This window comes from Hipposideros armiger, unplaced genomic scaffold, assembly GCF_001890085.2.
Source record: "Hipposideros armiger isolate ML-2016 unplaced genomic scaffold, ASM189008v1 scaffold_29, whole genome shotgun sequence".
NCBI classification, from domain to species: Eukaryota; Metazoa; Chordata; class Mammalia; order Chiroptera; family Hipposideridae; genus Hipposideros; species Hipposideros armiger.
Window position 1 is genome coordinate 1,355,110 of NW_017731379.1, and position 17,895 is coordinate 1,373,004.

General features: G+C 45.2%; 1 protein-coding gene across 10 annotated transcripts in view; it reads left to right on the top strand.

Moving 5' to 3' along the window:
* Positions 1-17,895, top strand: part of MSI2 (musashi RNA binding protein 2) — a 400,159-nt gene that overhangs the window by 137,802 nt on the left and 244,462 nt on the right. The gene's annotated exons all lie outside the window — the stretch shown is intronic.

The window sequence follows — 17,895 nt, forward strand, 5'->3', positions numbered from 1 at the left end:
AGACAGCAGTAAAATTATCCCCTGGGCTCTGCGGCTGGAACAGGCTGAGAGCAACACGGAACGCCCCAAATCACTCAGGAAACTGTGTGTGTGCCAGACAGACAGTCACCCAGACAGACAGACAGGATATGGAACCACGGGCAATGTGCTTAATCCTGCCTCTTGCTAGTTGGCGGGGGGGAGCCGGTGCTCGGGACACTGGGTTCTTCCTGAGGATGACATAGTCGAGAGATGACTGTGTTGCCCCAGGGTTCCAACAAGGGCAGTTTGTAGGGGGCTGACTGACCCTTGTTGGCTCCTGTGTCCCAGGAGGTTGGCAGGTAAGTGGCTGAGTTGATTTTCTGCATCTTTAAGTAGTTGTGGACAGTGCCCTGGGAGCCAGGTGTGGGACAGTTCCTTTTGCAGAGGTCTGCTTCCCCTACACTGAGAGGCTGATGTGGCAGAGGGCTGTAGCCTGTGAAATGACCCCGCACCTGTTCTAAGCTTCCTCAGCTCCTCCGCCCCCGTGACAGCGCTCATGCCGGGTGGCACAAAGGCACTGCACCCACTGCCCAGTCTGCAGGTTCTGTGCTTTGTTGGTTTGCCCCAGGGCATTGGGTAGGTATGACCCTGTCCACAGGTGTGTCCAGTTGTGAGCTGCAGTCTGGGAAGAGTGCCCTGACCTCTATTTAGCCTCAAAACAGAAATTCTTTTTTTTTTTTTGTCTCTGGTATGAATCAATTTCTGCATGGATGTTGCATGGAGACCATGCAACAAAGAGAAACCAGCCTCCTCCAGCCCAGCCTTGCTTTCAGAATGGCACTTAACTGCCCTTCCAGGTCGGTTATGAAAGACGCCTTCCCCACGGCACTGCCTGCTTTGCCAGTTGGGGGCTGATTCATTCGGGCGGTTCTACAGAACAGCTGAGTACGTTGGTGATCCTGTACATCATCGTACTTCGCTTTGAGATGGATTTAAAGCACCAAGGGGGATGTGTTCATCGCCCAGCCCCACCCTGTCTAGGGAGAGCGATTGGAAATAATTAAATGAGACAAGTCCAGTTTGCATAATGGAAGGCTCGGGAGTGTGAGCCCTCTCTGCTACTGTTCCGCCTTTAAAACAAGGCCGGGGGTAGTGTTTGCAAACACAAGGTGGGATTTCTTTTTCGAGCCATAACCTGCCTTGGAATCTCCTGGGCCTATTTGTGGGTGTCAGAGAAGTTGATGCTGCTCAGATGGGCTGTTAGCGTATTCCAAACAGGCTTGTACTTGCCACATCTCTGCACATTCCCAGCTCTTGGTTTCCTTCTCTCTCTCTCTCTTTCTCCCTTTCTCTCTTTCTGTCGTTTTTCATTAACACTCACAGTTGTGACCTAGCATGCCAGCAGTGGGAGGCTCTGCAAGCTTTGGCCAGGCCCACGACAGCAGCCATCGCTGCCCTGAGAACAGTTGTCCCCTTGTCTGGGAGGCAGTCACAGACCATCTTCCCTGGCATGGCCCTTGCCGGGTCTGAGACTGCTCAGTTAATTTCACAGCAACATTTGTGGATTCCAGCAGGATGGGTAAACTTATCCAGTGTTTTATTAAAGGACTAAGGAGGCTTCTGAATGTATCAAACCCATAACACTCTCTTTAAGGCTCATGTTTTAATAGCTTGTTTCATATATATGCTGTGTGTATTGTCTTGGTCTGTCTTCAGAATAGCTTATTCCTCCTTTGGTTGGTGGCTAGTGGTGCATTTGTGTCCCCTTGGGCAGGGCCCGTCACCTCTCAGGATTCTGGTATAGTTCAGTTGAATCCGGAATGATCAAAGGAGGGGAGACTGCTGCTGAGCCTTAGGGGCAAAGAGTAAATCCAGCAGCCTTGAAAGGAAGTAACAGATAAATTGAGAAACTGACTCTACCCTTCGGTAGTTTATATTCTGGTTGAAGGAAACAGAACACACACGCGCGCACACGCGCACACACACACACACACACACACACACACACGAAGTATACTCATACACGTGTACACTTTCCTGATTCTGTAAAATTGTTTGGGGCTCTTTTCAGTGGGTTTACTCCAAATTAGTGAGGTGTAATTTTAATATTTAGTGAGGTGTAATTTTATTATTTTAGTGACTGCGTACTAAGGGTTGGATACTGGACTGGGCCATTGACTTAATATATTATCTCATTTAATTCTTCTCTAGCAGGCTGATGGGGCCTACTGCCCATTTTGTAGATTGTTAAATCTTTGACTCAAGTTCACAGCCCCCTGAAAGGTAGCGTGGGATGCAGACTCCCTCTCCAGGGTTATCTGATAACAGAACCTGAACTCCCGGCCCCATTCCAACTGTGGATTGATCCCCAGGATGGACTTACTTTAGGGTGGGGAGGCTGCGAAGGAAAGGGAAAGGTCGTATCCCCTCGGTGTACCCCAGGACAGTGCTGGGAACCTGGGCATCCATCGCCTCATTTCATCTGCAGAGCACATTTTGGCATCATCAGCCCATTCAACAAAGGTGGCCAGTAAGGGTCACGAAAGTTAAGTCTCAGCTAAGGTCACCCAGGTAAGGCAGTATAACAGCCAGAATTCACACCCTACTTCCTCTTCCTCCAGGTCTAGAACTTTCCATCCTTCTACAGTCTCCATTCAGGGTTTGCCAACCCTTTTTTAGGTTTCTCTCACTGTCATCCCTCTCTCCTCTCCCTTTTCCCATCTTTCCTGAGGTGGCAGTTGCTTCAACTGTTTATTTCAGGTGGCAATCAAGATGGGTAAGACTGCTATCATGGGGCTGAGCTAAGGGAGTTTAAATATGTCATTACTGTAAGTGGAGTGGGTGCAGAATGACACACCGAGAGCTTTAAATAACTCAAATTGGAGGCTTGTAAACCCTTTTGTGCTTTTCTCCTATCTTCCTCCCAGAAGACTTACCCTACCAGGTTAGGGATGTCTTTACTTGTTTATATTTAAGATGAGATCATGAAGTTTGGCCATTGGCATAAGGACTCTGCTAACTAGGATGGCCGTCCTCACCCCCTGAGGTAGCTGTCCTGCTGTTGTCATTAGAGAGAGGTAAGGTAGAAGGTATTCCAAGCCCTCATGCTGGGTCTAACTGTGCAGTGACCCCACTGTGATACCTTAACAACCCATTTCTTTCCTGGCCTCAGTTTCTCATTTGAGGGAAGGGATTGGAAAAGTTTTAAAGGTCAGAAAGTAAAAATTTTTGGCACTGCAGAGCATATAGTCTCTGTCACAGCTATTCACGTCTGCTGTTATATGGATAAAGCAGCCATAGCAAACAATTGGGTGGGGCTGTGTTCCAATAAAACTTTATTTACAAATAGACGTGGTAGGCAACATTTGGCCCATGGGCCACACTTTGCCAACCCCTGGATTAGATTATTCCTAAGGTTGGTTTCAAGCTTGAAAATTTAATAGTTTGGAAAGTGTTTAAATATACATACATAGGTGGATAGATAGACATCTATCTAAGTTACCAATAGACTGTAACCAAAACAAGATATTATCAGTAATAATGAGCATGATATAATAAGCAAAACAGTCATAATTGTGGTGGAGTTAATTTCTGGACTTCAGATTGAAGAGACAGTGAAGATTCTCTATTTGGAAAAAGCTGCTATTTATAAACTGGAGTCTTCATCCTATGAGTAAGGTCTAGCAAAACTGTAGAGTATTTCCAACTCCCTATTACATGTGCTAAATCTAGATTAATGAAGACTCAATTCGTGAAGTTCACATTTTACTAGGAAGATTCTTTGAGTTGATGTTTCTAAATGAGAAGGATGTGTGCTTTGTGCTAAGCTTTTTAATGCATTTCAAAATTTTATTCTCAAGGCTGTCAGGCAAGACAGGTGGGATATCTGGCATGTCGGTGACAAAACTGATATTGAGAAACGTCAGTAAGTTGTCCAAGATCACACAGCCCATGCTGGTTAGAGCCCGGCTAGTCACTCATTTTTGTACCGTCTAGCCCTTACCTCTTTTCCCTGTTTATAAAACCTCATCTCCCAGGTTACCACGAAGCAGCCCCATACTCAGATGGAGCAGGTTTTGTTCATTTGTCATGAATGTTGATATACAGTAATTTATTTTGCTGCTTCAGGTTTCCAAGTGGACGTTATCTGTGCTCGTGATTTCATACATACGGGAATGATGTATATAGACCACTCTGAAAAGTGGCACATAAACGATGCTCTAGATATGCACATACAGACCCAGACAATCCATTGGCCTGTCCTCCACTGTTCTCCCCACACCGCCATCCGGAATAGCCCAGCTTGGTAATTAAAAAGCACTGGGATCAAAGAAAGTCCATGTGCATGGGTTTCCTCCTCTTCCCCTGTAGGCCCCTCCTTCAAGTACCGGTTTCTTAAATTCTCACTTATAGGATTTTTGGAGATCAAAAAGAGGCCTTTAAAACGTAATGAATTCTCGGCTTCGTCCCGGATGGAGCAGTTCTGCACCTTTCAGCTGTTCACCTCGATGATAGGGCTGCTCAGTGCCGAGCTCGCGAGGTAATTCTCACTTTATATAACTCCTGTGAAAGCAAAGCAGCCCGCATCTGGAGGCTTCCAATTATACTTCACATGGTGAACTGTGTAATTAGTTTGGAAGACTTACGCTTAGTCATTGGTTTATCCTAATCGGCTTTGGCTTTCCCCACCAACAAAGTGAGCTTATTTTGCTAAGCTGAAACGACTCTGCACCCTTTGTTCCAGCCTTTTATTGTCTCATTCCTTTCATTCTGTTTTACTGCCAAAGTTCTGTTTCATTAGGCCTACAAGTCATTTCCAATTCAGTGGGCTGCTACAATCCAGCCTTTATCACTCGGCTGCCCTGGTTCCCATGTCCCTTCTGGGCCAGTGCCCGAATTTGCAGTTTGACATGAGGGCTTTAACCCCTTCCTAGGCCAGCCCTTCTTTGTGGTGGATGGGACGATAAGGCCTTAAAGGAAACAGTTTGGAAAGTTACAGCTCTTTAGGTCTCATCAAAGGGGAGCTCCTTGGAAATGAGGTGAAAAGAGGTTTTCAAGTTCTTTTTGTTGGATTGGGGTTGTGTGTGGGCCTATGAAAGTTAACTTGCAGCTAAAGAGAATGGTGTGCAAAAGCTTTTTTTTTTTGGAAAAAAAAAGAAAAGAATGAATTGGCTTTTTAATATAATGAGATCTTATTTATTCCGCTTGTGTGGGGGATTGTCGGAGACCTTGCTCCGAGGACGCGTTGGACACCTATTATTTTCAGCTCTGAGTTTTATGTGCAGGTACAATGGTGGCATCTATGGCCGCTGCTCAGATAACTCCTTTTGATACTGTATGTGTGAGGAGAGCTGAGATCTAGAATAAAAATATTATAAAGCCTTTGAAATTGAAAAGCCAAGAGGTTTGTGAGAAAATAAATAAGCAGGTTGCCATATTCATGAGAGTGGACTGTGAGCCTGAGGTAAAATTTTATTGCTTCCAAATGTGTGTTGTAGATAAACGGGGCTCCGTGCAGTGTGTGGTTCTCTCAGGTCAGGCCTGGAAAACAAAAGTGCTGTCTGTCCTTCGTGGGCATCAAAGCTCCCCATGAGGTGTTTGTCTTCTGAAGTGGTTTGTACAGGTGGACTGAGTGGAAAGTGGTCGGCGTGCCTGGGCCCCGCCTGTCACCTGCTCGCCTGTGCTCTGGGGAGCCTCAATGTTCTTTAGACCTTGAATTATAACTATAGAGTAGACCCGGGAAGGCCCGTTTGCCTCTCCCCCTTCCGGGCCGGCCAGGCTGAAGGCTACTTTTGTGTTTAAGTTTTCTTCCTGTGAGAGCCCAGAACAAGGCCAACACTGTCCTCATGTTTTATTAATTCTCTGTCTGGTTTGTGTCAGTCTCTCCCTTCGGAAGTGTGTCATACGGGGGAGGGCACTTTATTTGCCCTCTGACCCCTGGCAGAGCTGCTGAGTGCAAAAAGTCACAAGTTAGCAAACAGAATCCTGCCCCATCTGCTTGCCTCAGCCTCCTCGGCCAGGTGGCAGCAAAGCAGACAAGCGGGAACCCACGAGTAATATGATCCCCAGGCATTGCAGGTAAAACCCTCCTGCTAAACAACTTTGTGCTTTCCCAGTGAACTTTTTCCTCCATAGGCCGACTGCTGCTGCAGCCAGTGGAGGGAGTCAAGTTAGAAATAGATAAAATAGATTGAGCACCCCAACCTCACTTCTCCTAAATCCTCTTTTTTTTTTTTGCTTAAAAAAAGGAGCTCCTGAAATAGATGAGTGGGTTTCTAGGAAAACGTCCCATTCCCCTTTTAGTGTCTAAAATATAGCCAGCTGTTGTTAGGCAAATGCATCAGACATTATTATTGCTCTGTTAACAGTGTTTTAAAAACTACAAGTAGAAAAATAGGATGCCTTCTGGGGAGCAAGCTGGGAAAACTTGGAGATTATGCGAATCAAATGCCATGTTCGTATGCATCGTAGGTAGAGGAGGAAAAGGCCCCAACTTCCTGGCTTTGCTGTTTAACTGTTTCCCAGTATGATGTAGCTTTATTACATTTTTCTAAGGGGCCAAGAAAAGGAAGGCCGGGGAGCCCTTGGGCAGGAAGTAGTTAATGAGCCTGGGACAGGGAGCGAGAAGGCGCTGTGAAGCACTTCCACCGGCTCACCTTCCCAGAGCCCTCCTGGCAGCCTCCGAGGACGTCACTTACAATGGAGTTGTTTGCATGAGAAAGAAAGCCTTTCTAGCCCATGGTTGTACTTCAGTGGGAACTGAAAGTGTCTTGAGAAATCGTAGTTCAGGCTGGTGCCAGTAGGAGCAAGGAGTGGTTCTTAGGGACGAGAAAGCTCAGTTCATTTGGACTTGGCATAGAAATCGAATTCCATGGTTTTGTGATGCAAACATTGATATGGAGATTACCGTTTGCCCCTCACCCCATCAAGAGGACACCCCATTACATGGGTCGTGCATGCTTTTCTTTTTTCTGCTTTCTTCTACTCCTTTTTTTTTTTTCTTTTTCTTCTTTTGTCCTCTGAGAATGAGTCTCTCTGTAGAATGGCCAGATTTGTCAAGTTACCACCCCCTAAATTTTTACAGCTCTGTATATTCAGACTTGGTATTTGTGAATTAGCTAAAAGTAGGCTGCCAATCGCTGCTGTATTTACATTCGAAGCCATAAGAGTGAGAGCCCCAGAAAAATGTTAATATGCAGGAAGAGGCAGAAGGGTTGAGTTTCTGACTGTTGCTAACCTCACCGCTGCCTTTAAAACCAATCATGAGGCACACGGCTGATATTTAATAGCTTTTAGCTGATTATTTTTCTTCTCCTCCTCTTTCTTTTCTATCCAAGTTGACCTGGGTGTACTTGAGCGGAAATGAAGTCATCCAAATGCTGAATTAGAATAATCACAGGCCTCCAAGAATGAAATGGAAGCAGAGATTAAAATGGTAGAAGGAAAGCTGGCATTAATAAGCACCAGGAAAACTTTGCATAAAATAAATAGGAAGATTTGATAGATTGAATTTGTCTATGCATTTTTCTCCACTTCGTTTTTGTCTTCCTAGAGTCCAGTTACTGGCAGAGGAGGATTTGATTTGCGGCAGGTCCGCATACCTTCTGCATCCTGGGTGATGGTCCTTTCTTTTTTGTGTGGGACATTTGTGTGACTGGGATGTTTCCAGGGTTGAAGAATCTGGGGGGGCGGAGGGGCCTACTGAGAAAGGATGATGATTACTTGTCGCAAGTGCTGAGGGGTAGGGAACAGGAGAGTCAGATTGAAGACAACACACAGCAGGCAAACAAATATTATGGACGGCTTCCTGCTTGTTAGGGAGAAAAGCTTGGGCAGGAAACAGGTAGGGTGACCAACTGTTCTGATTTGCCGAGGACTAAGGGGTTTCCAGGAATTCAGACTTGCAAACTACCCTAAATCGATGATAGGTGGGACAAGTCGAGAGACCCTTGGCCTGAAACCCTAGAATGGATGAAAGCTTTTTTGACCACCTCCAGGCAGATTTAAACATTTCTTCCTGTGCGTTTCAGAACAGTTACCTCATACCTGTGTACAGTCTGTCTTCCTTATTTAACTCAGCCACTGGGGGCAGAAGCCAGCACAGAGCCTGGACACGCACGGGTCAGTAAGTCTTAACCAAGCAGTCCCCTGAGGAAGGCAGGACAGACAGACGGCAGTCCTGGGGGGCAGGAAGCCACCCAGCATTGACTTCGAGTATAGGACCACTTCGGACTCCTGTTTAGGCTCCTACTTGGGGATTATTTCTATGCCTCTTGAAAATAAAAATTTCTGCCCTGTGTAGCAAAAGGTGAGCCTCTTGTAGTTAAAGAGCAAAATCAGGATTTAATTAGATTTTTAAAACCCAGCAGAGTGGTTTGTTTACAGGAAGTCGTTTTTAGGTGGTCTGTCGTAGAAGATGTAATTTGTGGAATTGGATTAGTTGTAAATTAGAGATTTTTGGTTGTTGAGGTTGCTCATGGTCTTTTATAATTGGTGGCGCAGATAAATATTTTTAGATTTGCTTATTGTCTGTAGAGGGTTAGTGTTTGGGGGGAATAAAAAAAAACAACTTAAGGTGCTTTTCACTTAAGGACACATAAATAAGAGCGTGGAATGCCGATCCGAGGCAGAGTTCCTGATCTGATTCCCAGCTTTCTTAGGGAATGGCAGAAGGGTTGGGCAAGCCCCCGGGATATAAGTGCTGGACGTTTTGAGGGAGCTTGCCTACTCATTTCTGATTTTTATCTTTTAAAAAGACCGCTCCATTCCCTGTATTGATAGATGTGGTTTAATGGCCAGAAGGAGGATTTATTGATGTCATAGCTCTCCATTCCAGCTAGCTAAGTTGGCAGCTGTGTTTAGATGAGAGACTCTTGCTTGCCCAGACTTTTCATAGGTCTTTTGTCTTATAATTGTCCCAACAGCCCTGTGACATAGTAGGATTATCCCCATTTCCAAGTTAGGAAAGGAAGGCTGGGAGAGCAGAAATGACTAGCTCAGGACTCCTCAGCCAGGTAGCTGTGGGCCCCAGGGGAACGGCCCTGCCCTCTGGTGAGAAGTCCTGGTTTGGTTGATGGACCAGAGCAGCTCATGCTGGGGCTGCTCCCTCAGGCATAGGGGTGCCATGGCCAGCCGTGTGCAGCGCAGCGCCCCAGGATTGATGTGGCACAGTTTCCAGGAAGCTGACTGTGACGTTACGGTTGTTTAAAACTTATTATTGTATTAGAACAAATATTATGGCATAGAATACAAAATTTGTGTAATTGTTTCGAAAAACCGTGACAGTTGGAGACTTTTCAGGATAACTGCTGGCGGCGTTAGCCTGTCTGGTTATTCTGGGCTGTCCCTTGATTTACTTGGCCATTAGGAGTATTTGGGTAGAAACATTGAGAATCATTACTGTTTAGCATAGGAGTTGGTATACTTTTTTTTTTTTTTTCCTAAAGGGCCAGATGAGAACTATTTTCAGTTTTGTGGCTCAGCTGGTCTCTCACAGCCACTCAGCCCTGCTGTTGTAGCAGGACAGCAGCCATAGACAGTATGAAAATGAAAGATGGTGGTTGTGTTCCAATAAAACTTTATTTACAAAGTGGTTGTGACTGTGTTTTGATAAAACTTTATTTACAAAAATCAGAAGGTTGTTGGTTATGGCTCTCAGCCATAGTTTCCCAACCCCCTGGTTTAGTAGATTGCCTGGTAACAAGGCCATGGATCTTTTTTTTTTTTAATACCAAGTCTGTCTGGTATCAAATTCAACTCATCTATTTCCTAGCTCTGTAACCTTGGGCAGGTCATTTAACTTTCTACCTCAGCTTCTTTATCTGCAGAATGGGGATGAGGCTGGTACTCACCACATAGGATTGTCATGATGATTAAATGATCTAATGCATGTATACAGTTGACTCTTGAACAACATGAGTTTTAACTGTGCAGGTCCACTTATACGTGGGTCTTCTTTTTCAATAAATATGCACTTGGCCCTCTGTATTCCCCCCCCCCGGGTTTCACGTCTGTGGATTCCACCAGCCATGGACCACAAATGGTGTTTTCGATCTGTAGTTGAGAATCCATGGATGCGGAGGGCCAACATGTACGCATTGTTCTACCCCGTTTTATATAAGGGACTTCAGCACCTGTGGACTTCGGTATCCTCTGGTGCCCTGGAACTAGTTTCTTGCGGATACCGAGGGATGACTGCAGTTAAGTTTTTGGGGGAGTCAAGTTGTATGTATTGGGTTGTCGGAAAAGTCATGACGTACTTTTTCCTATGTTTTTCGTTGCAAAAATGCTTCATGACTTTTCCGACAACCCAATAGATGTTCAACTATGGGGGCGGGATCAGTGCCCCTAACCCTTGCGTTGTTTAGGGGTCAACTGTATGTAGTTCCTAACATTCTGCTAGAAACAGTAAGTGCTTAATAAATATTGAAAACATTAGCTGCTGTTATTTTCATCCTCTGAGACCCAGGTTCAGCCTCTGGAGTTGCCTCTCCAGTCCTATCCAGCAGTCCTATCTCTCCGCGCCCCCCCCCCTTTCTGTCTCTTTCCACAGTCTCTTCCATCTTTCCCATCTGTCCTCTGGGTGGGCTTACCACTCAATTCTTCCACCCACCTTGGGGAATAACACAAATTGAAAAGTCTTCCCTGGATCCTCTCAGCTTTAGATGAAGATTCGGTTTTGTATAGTTTTCAAGGGCATGTGCCTCAAGTTTAATCCAGCTATCCTTGGGCTTCCAGTTTGTGGAATTGACTTCAGGTTTTTTTGGCTTTGATGGAAAACGTTGAACTGATGTGGGCCAAAAGAGAATTCTTGTGGACCCAGCTGATGTACTTGTTTGAATGATTAAACTTTTTGTTTTGGGGGGGTGGTGGGTTAAGGGATACTGTCTGGAAACTGTACCAGTATCATGTTTATTAAAATATATTTATATAATATATTGATCCACTAATCTGTTTATTGCCTTTATTTAGCCCCTTGAGAACTTTTCACATCCTCATTTGTTTTCTTTTCCTTTACGTATGATTCTGATGAGCTTGGTTTTCTGGTTTTTGACTTTATAGCAAATATTAACGTGTTAATAAACTCAATGTAAAGCAGGAGGGAGGAAAACCTATAAAAACAAAAAAGACCTTGATCTTTAAAAGGACCGCATGGTTAGGACCATTTAGTGCAGGAAAACAGCCATCCTTCCTCATTAGGCCCAGAAGGCATCTCGTCTCCAGCCTTGTGCATCGTTCATTGTTCATCGATTCATCACCAGATCTTGATTATCTTCTGCATGCCAGGCGCTGAGCTAGGAGCCAAGGGCACCTCAGTGAACAAAACCGACAAGATCCCTGCTTACTTGTAGCTTAAGTTTTAGGATGGAGTCGGGGCACACCAGCCAAGAGCAAACAAGTAAGTAATAAAAATAATTACAAATTGTCTCAAAGAAAACAAACCAGGAGCTGAGAGAATCTGTAATGGGAGTACAAAAGACGGAATCTTGGTGTATCAAGAAAAAAAAAGTTAAATCCATGTAGCCCCTCTGCTCCGAGAAGACTGTACATCCTACCAAGGTGGGGCTGGCTCTGCTTACTCCGTGTGTCGCACCAGGGTTGGCCCCATGCCTGGGCCATAGTTGACGCTCAGTAAATAGTGGCAGAATGAATGGACCCTCTGTATCGTTGGGCAGGGCTGTGCCAGTCATTGGAGAAGGCGATTCAAGTAGCCAAATTAGGATTTTTTTTTTTAAGATTTTTTTTTTTTTTTGGGGAATTGGAGGAAGGGGAACAGACAAGTTGCTGTCGTTTTGTTCTTCAGTCTAGTTGTGGAGGACGTTGCTTCACTGGCCTAAGTTGGCACCATCATTGCGCTCTTTTCGGGCGAGGCAGTTCAGTCGCCGGCTTCTGGATGGCCACTCACTGCGGCTGCTGGCCGCTCACGCTGGCTGCTGGCTACACATGGTAGCCCATGGCAACCCACTGCCACAGGGGCTGCAGCCTACGCCTTCACCGGCGACTCATGGCAACCCAGCTCCAGGTTGAGCTGTTGTTCAGCATCTTAGCTGTGGAGGGCAGTGTCACTGGCCCTCATATGTGGGATCCGAACCGGGGCCCTTTGGCATCCCAAGCCAGTTCTTAACCATCGCGCCACTTGGCTGGCCCCGGATTTTTCTTTTTTAAAATGGGGCTTGAAGAGATTGGAAGCATTTCCTTATTGGAACCCATCATTCCCTTGAAGCCCAGGATAAATGAACGGTTTTCACCATGAAAGCTTACTAGAGCCAAGCGGCTACCTGAGTGGGGTGGAGCTGGTCAGCATGGTCTTTGTTGGAGCAGCTACACCTGCAAGCAGGTCTTGATGTGTCGGGTAGACACAGAGCTGCCCCCGGAGAAGGGACAGTGAGAGATGGGTAAAAATGGGGTCTATGCTTTTCCTGTTTTATCTTAGTACCTGCTCTTCTGTCTGTCTTTGGTCTAGAAAATGCAATGGACTTGCTGAGTGGGAGGTATCAGGTAGAGTCTGTGGTTTTCAAAAGCCTTGGGAGCATTGTCTTGGTTCATAGATGAATGGCTCTTCCTGTGGTGGGCACACTAGGAGGGCACTGGGCAGCTTCCTCCCAGACTTGCCGTTGTGTGATCAGCCAGGCTAGGGAATGAAAATGGGTCCAACCACATTAAGCCAAAGCACAGACATCTCTGATACTGGGAAATCTGGCTGTGGACCGAGAGAACTCGTTTGTGGGAACATTGTTTTCCCTCTTGAAAGAACAGAGGGATGCCATCGACATATATTGCCAGGCTCTTGGAAATTGTCTGGGTTGCGTGGCATGAAGTTGAATGTTTCTGGACTCTGGATAGACCTGAGATGAATGTAGGTGCCACCATTTGCTATTAGTGTTGTGACTTTGCACTGTTGACTTCACTGTTTTGAGCCTCGCTTCTTGTCTGTTAAGTGGAGATACAATTTTATTTACAGGGGACTTGGCGGAATTAAAAGAGATGTTTGCCAAGTGTCTGCAAGTGGGTGCTCAATAATAGTCTCCCCTCCCTACATATTCATTCATTCATTCACACACACACACACACACACACACACACACACACACACACACTTTCCTACCCAGGTGTCTGAAATCCCAAACTGCTGACTTTCACAGGTTCACCCCTCTCCTATAAACTCCCTACTTAATCTGCACCATGCACTTCCTATATGTCAAATGGGTGGTTTTCAGTTTTTAAGGGACTCTCTGGAACCATGAGACAAATCCTGAGCCACAGTCCTGCATTTAAGATCCTGCTAGATTTAACCCAGCTGGAGCTATAGCAGGGGGAGGAGACCAGAGAGGAGGATTTGGCTTTTTTTTCTCTTATGCTAATGAAGTGAATATGGCAAGGAGTCACAATATTTTCTTTCCAGGCAAAGAAATGTTGTAGTAGGAGAAACAGCATGCAGGGGAAGCAAATGTGATCTTACTGGATTCTCTCAAGGGAGGAATAGGACAAATTGTCAGCTTCTGTTGAGAAGATAATGCTCTCACTATGATAAATGCCAAGTTTCTATTGAAAACCACCATCTTAATGGTGGCATCCCTAAGTACTCGGTGCATGCCTGGCAGCAGAGGCCGTAGGCGCAGGAGAACAGACATTTGTTAGGGGATTTGTTTGTTTGCAATGAGAAATCAGTTTAAAGCAAATGAGACCGTGCATTAAAAATGTTCTTTTAAGGCAGCTTTATAGAGCTAACTGAAGTGCTCCAGCGCGGCCTGCACTTAAAACACACCTATAGGGAGACTTCCACCCTCAATAAATATTTCTTGCATCTGACTCAGATTAAAGGAGCACATGGGACTGTAAAGCCGCCTAAAATAATTTCCCCTCCCATAGGAAGTAGCCGCTGTAATTCACTTGCAAGTTATTTCAAAAGGCCCGTTTGATAGAAATTTCTGCCGTCTTACGGACTTGAAATTTTTTTGGACTGTCTGTTTGTAATATCCCTTCTCGACAAGGGCATGTCTGGTCATAGTTAATTGAACGCCACACCCTTGTAGAAATTCTCAGATTCTGGTTCCCTTTTTTGGGGGGAGTAGGGGGTGTGTGCCTTATGCTGATTCTTCTTAGCTTCTTCCAAGTAACTGGTCTGCCTCACAGGCTTGTGCTCAGGCAGACCTTCAGGTGAGTGGGTGGAGTTCCGACAGGGCTTAACAAGCTCTTAAGAATGCTGCAGCCAGGAGGACCTTGGCTGGCTGAGGATCATGGGACCAGCTGGAGAGGGGGGAAAGAAGTCTCCAGCAGCTCTTGTTGAAAGGCTGTGAGATTGTTATGCTTGTCCAGCCATTCGTTCATCCAGTAACCCAATTCTTGAGTGCTTGCTACGTATTAGGCACTGTGCTGAGGTCATAGAGATCAGTGAGGCAGGGTCCCTGCCCACCACTGGCATTCAGTCAAGGAGTGCAGATGCTGGTAAACAGAATCGCAGTGCAGTGAGGGGAGACCACGGATGTACCAACCATCACTGATAGGTGGCAATGTTAGTGGCTGCTGGTGAACTCTTCCTCTGTGCCTCTCCTACTTCACACCTGCCATCTTACACACTCCCCACGGTGGCCTCTGACAGTGGGTCATGCCTTCATTTGCCTTAGCTTCAACCTGAGGGTTGACCTGAAAGAGGTGCTTGTGAGACATAATTATTCTGGGTTCCATCAGAGTTGGCATGGAGGGTAGAAGGAAGCCCACCGTGTATTTTGCCCCTGGATATAAACAGCCCTGCCTGTGCCCACTTTGGAAAGAACCAATGGAGAATGCTTACTTCAGATGACCTTGAAAAAGTGAGTTTGACTTCGTCATCAGCTGGAGAGCAGGGAGGGAGGCAGAGTTTGAGTTGGATGCCGGCATTCCCCTTGCTCAAAAAACTTCCCCCTTCTTGCCAAGTTCAAAGTTCCTCTCTGAGATCTTATCCTTTGACCCCACCGGAAACTACAAGCCAAGTTAGTTGGTTTGACCCATGGGTGGGGCAGTAGACACTATCTTTTCAGTGCTAGAGAACATTAGTCAGGGTGTCTCAGATATATTCGGTCTCATTATTGCTTCCCAGATGCGTTTAACCTGGGCTCTGCTTGTAAATAGATTTGGCAGCCCAAGGAAATTGACAAAGATGACTCCTCAGATGCATCTAGGACAAAATGATAGTTGACATTAGTGGTTTTCAGCAAAACCCATAACCTGTAACCACTGGAGTGAAAGTTTATATAAAGTGTTCCAAATCAAATGTGTTCATTCTAGATACCTTTTTTTTAAAGTCAACAAAAAGCAATGCCATTTATTTTCATTATGTTTTGATTCCTTCCAGTCTCCAGGGATCATGGAGTCACACTTTCTTATTCATATTCTCATTCCTAGCACCGTGGTCATGTGGAGCAGGGGTTGACAAACTGATTATAAAAGCTAGATAGCAAAATATTTTGGACTCTGGACTGTACAGCCTCTGTCCCAACTCCTCAGTTGTGTAGTACATAAGCAGCCATAGACACTATGTAAATGAGCGAGTGTGGCTGTGTGCCGACAGATCTTTAGTGACAAAAACAGGCAGTGGACCGGATTGGTGGTATGTTGCCATCCCCTGCGATAGGCATTCCAGGTCCCCAACTTGAGTTTCAAAGGAAGTAACGATTTCACAGAACTGTGGATATTTTTGGGGTCAGTTGTACACGGACTTGCAGTAGCGCACACATATACTTGTTTGAAAGAATGACCCATTTATTGTAGACATTCACCAGAAAGGTACATTGTGTGGTCTCAGGGTGCCCCTCCTGTCCATTTGGAAAAGACCTTCAAAGTACTGTATTTCCTCATGTATAAGATGCTCCCATGTATAAGACGCACCTTAATTTTGGGGCCCGAAATTTGAAAAATTATATTAAATAAAGTTATTGAACTCAAGTTTTATTCATCATAAAATTCATACAACTCCTCATCACTGTCAAAACTCCCAACCATTAACTTGTCCTCATCTGTGTTTGATGACGAATCACTGTCTTCATGTATTGCCTCGTCCTCAGTTCCATCTATGGCATTTGAAATCTACAACCACTGTATAAGACGCACCCAGTTTTTAGACCCCAAAGTTTTCGGAAAAGGGTGCGTTTTCTACATGGGGAAATATGGCAAGTAGCTGCAAACGTAAGGCCAATTAGCAGTAGCAGAGCGTATAAGGAACATTACAGTAGACAGGTAAGGAGTGATCCTGGGGTCCTGTTGCTTCTTGGGGGGCCGCATGCTACTGCTCTGTGACAGGTGCTCTGTGTGGCTGTGGTGACCATGGTTAGAGGACTCCCCTGGAGGATATGTGTGTTGCAGCGGCTTGATTGCCATGGACCACTTGCCCGACCATGTTCCTGAACGCGGAAGGCCAAAATGGAAACTTCTGTGCACCTTTTAAACAGTGCACCCTTTTCTCTGCTAACTCACACCCATGAGCTGAGAATTTGGTTGTAATCATTTTTCAAAAAGAAGAGAAAAAAACCAAAACCCAGATCCACGTGGATTAATTTGCACTCCTTAGGTCTGTAAAAAAAATCCCAGTGACATTGATGTGTCGATGAAACTGTGGGAATTAACACTTGGAAATTTTTATATAAAACCTGCATTGAAATTTCAGCTAAAACATTCACACAATAAAAAGAGCTATATATTTATACCTGAAAAACTCAATTTGATGCAAGCTGCTTATTTCTCCATTGTGGTCACGTGGGCTGAGGTTCTTAGTATGAAATGTAATTTACACAAATTAGTCCAAGGCAGGTAGAGTGTGAAATTAAATTGATGCCTTGATTTCTGTATTCTCTAGTAAGTGTTTCTCTGAAAATTTGTGATTTCTATCCTAGGAACTTTGAAGTATGAGGTTGTTGTTTTTTTTTTTAAACAGAGCAAAGAACTTCTTATTGGTTAAGGACATGAAATGACCTTAATTACAGGCTAAAGAGGCATGTTTCATTCCATTTTGTAGCTAAATAGTAGAGCAAGACCAAATTGGGCTACTAGTGGCTATAGAAAATGTAGAATTGGACATGTCTATGAAATTTTTCAACTATGTGGACCAAGCCATTTAATTCCTTTGGCTGTGACTAGAACTAAGTATAGGGTTCTTAGCCATGTAGACCTGGAAGGGCCTTGGAGACCCTTTTACAGATGAGAAGACTGAAGCGTAAGAGTAACTTTGGGACCATGGTCACTTCTCCCAGGACAACCTAGGTCCTGATTAAGCTTTGCCACTGAGGCCTAGCTGCTGCCTCTTTCTGATGGCAGTTGTCAGTACCTGGTGTTCTCGTCCCAGTAACTGTAATAGGAATGAATCAATATGAGGTGTCCTGGTTCAACTGTGATAATCCAAGAGGAAGGAGAATTACCACGAGTTTAGGAATAATCCCTGAGACCAGATGAGGGGGCCACATGAGAACATTTTCACAAAACCAGACATGATTTGACTTGACCTCATCAGCCTGCCAGGACTGAACCCATCTGCGGAGTCCTTGAGTGGCTCCGTTGACCACCCTCAACCCTCAGCTAAAAAGGAGTCAGGTTGCACTTGCAGGGTCTAGGATGTCTGCGGTTGCATTTTATCGGTGTCTTTCTACTAGGCCACCCCTCAGCAGGTAGACCTGGGTCAGCCCTGTCGTCTTTGGAGTGAATCATTCCCACCCATTAACTAGTGGCTGATGTTCGGGGTGCTCTGAAAAGTGAATTATTGGCTCTCATGATTTTTATTTGTCCATGGTGGCATGGGTGATATTTATCTCTCTTGTCCCCACTCTCCCCCCTTTCAGAGCCTTTGTCTCCATCTGAGTCAGCATGACATGGTTTGAAAATTGCCTGTTTGCCTTTTAATGATGATTAATGTCCATAGCCATGTTTCAAATTTAGGATCTCTTGAAGAGCCTCAGAGACGGTTACCAA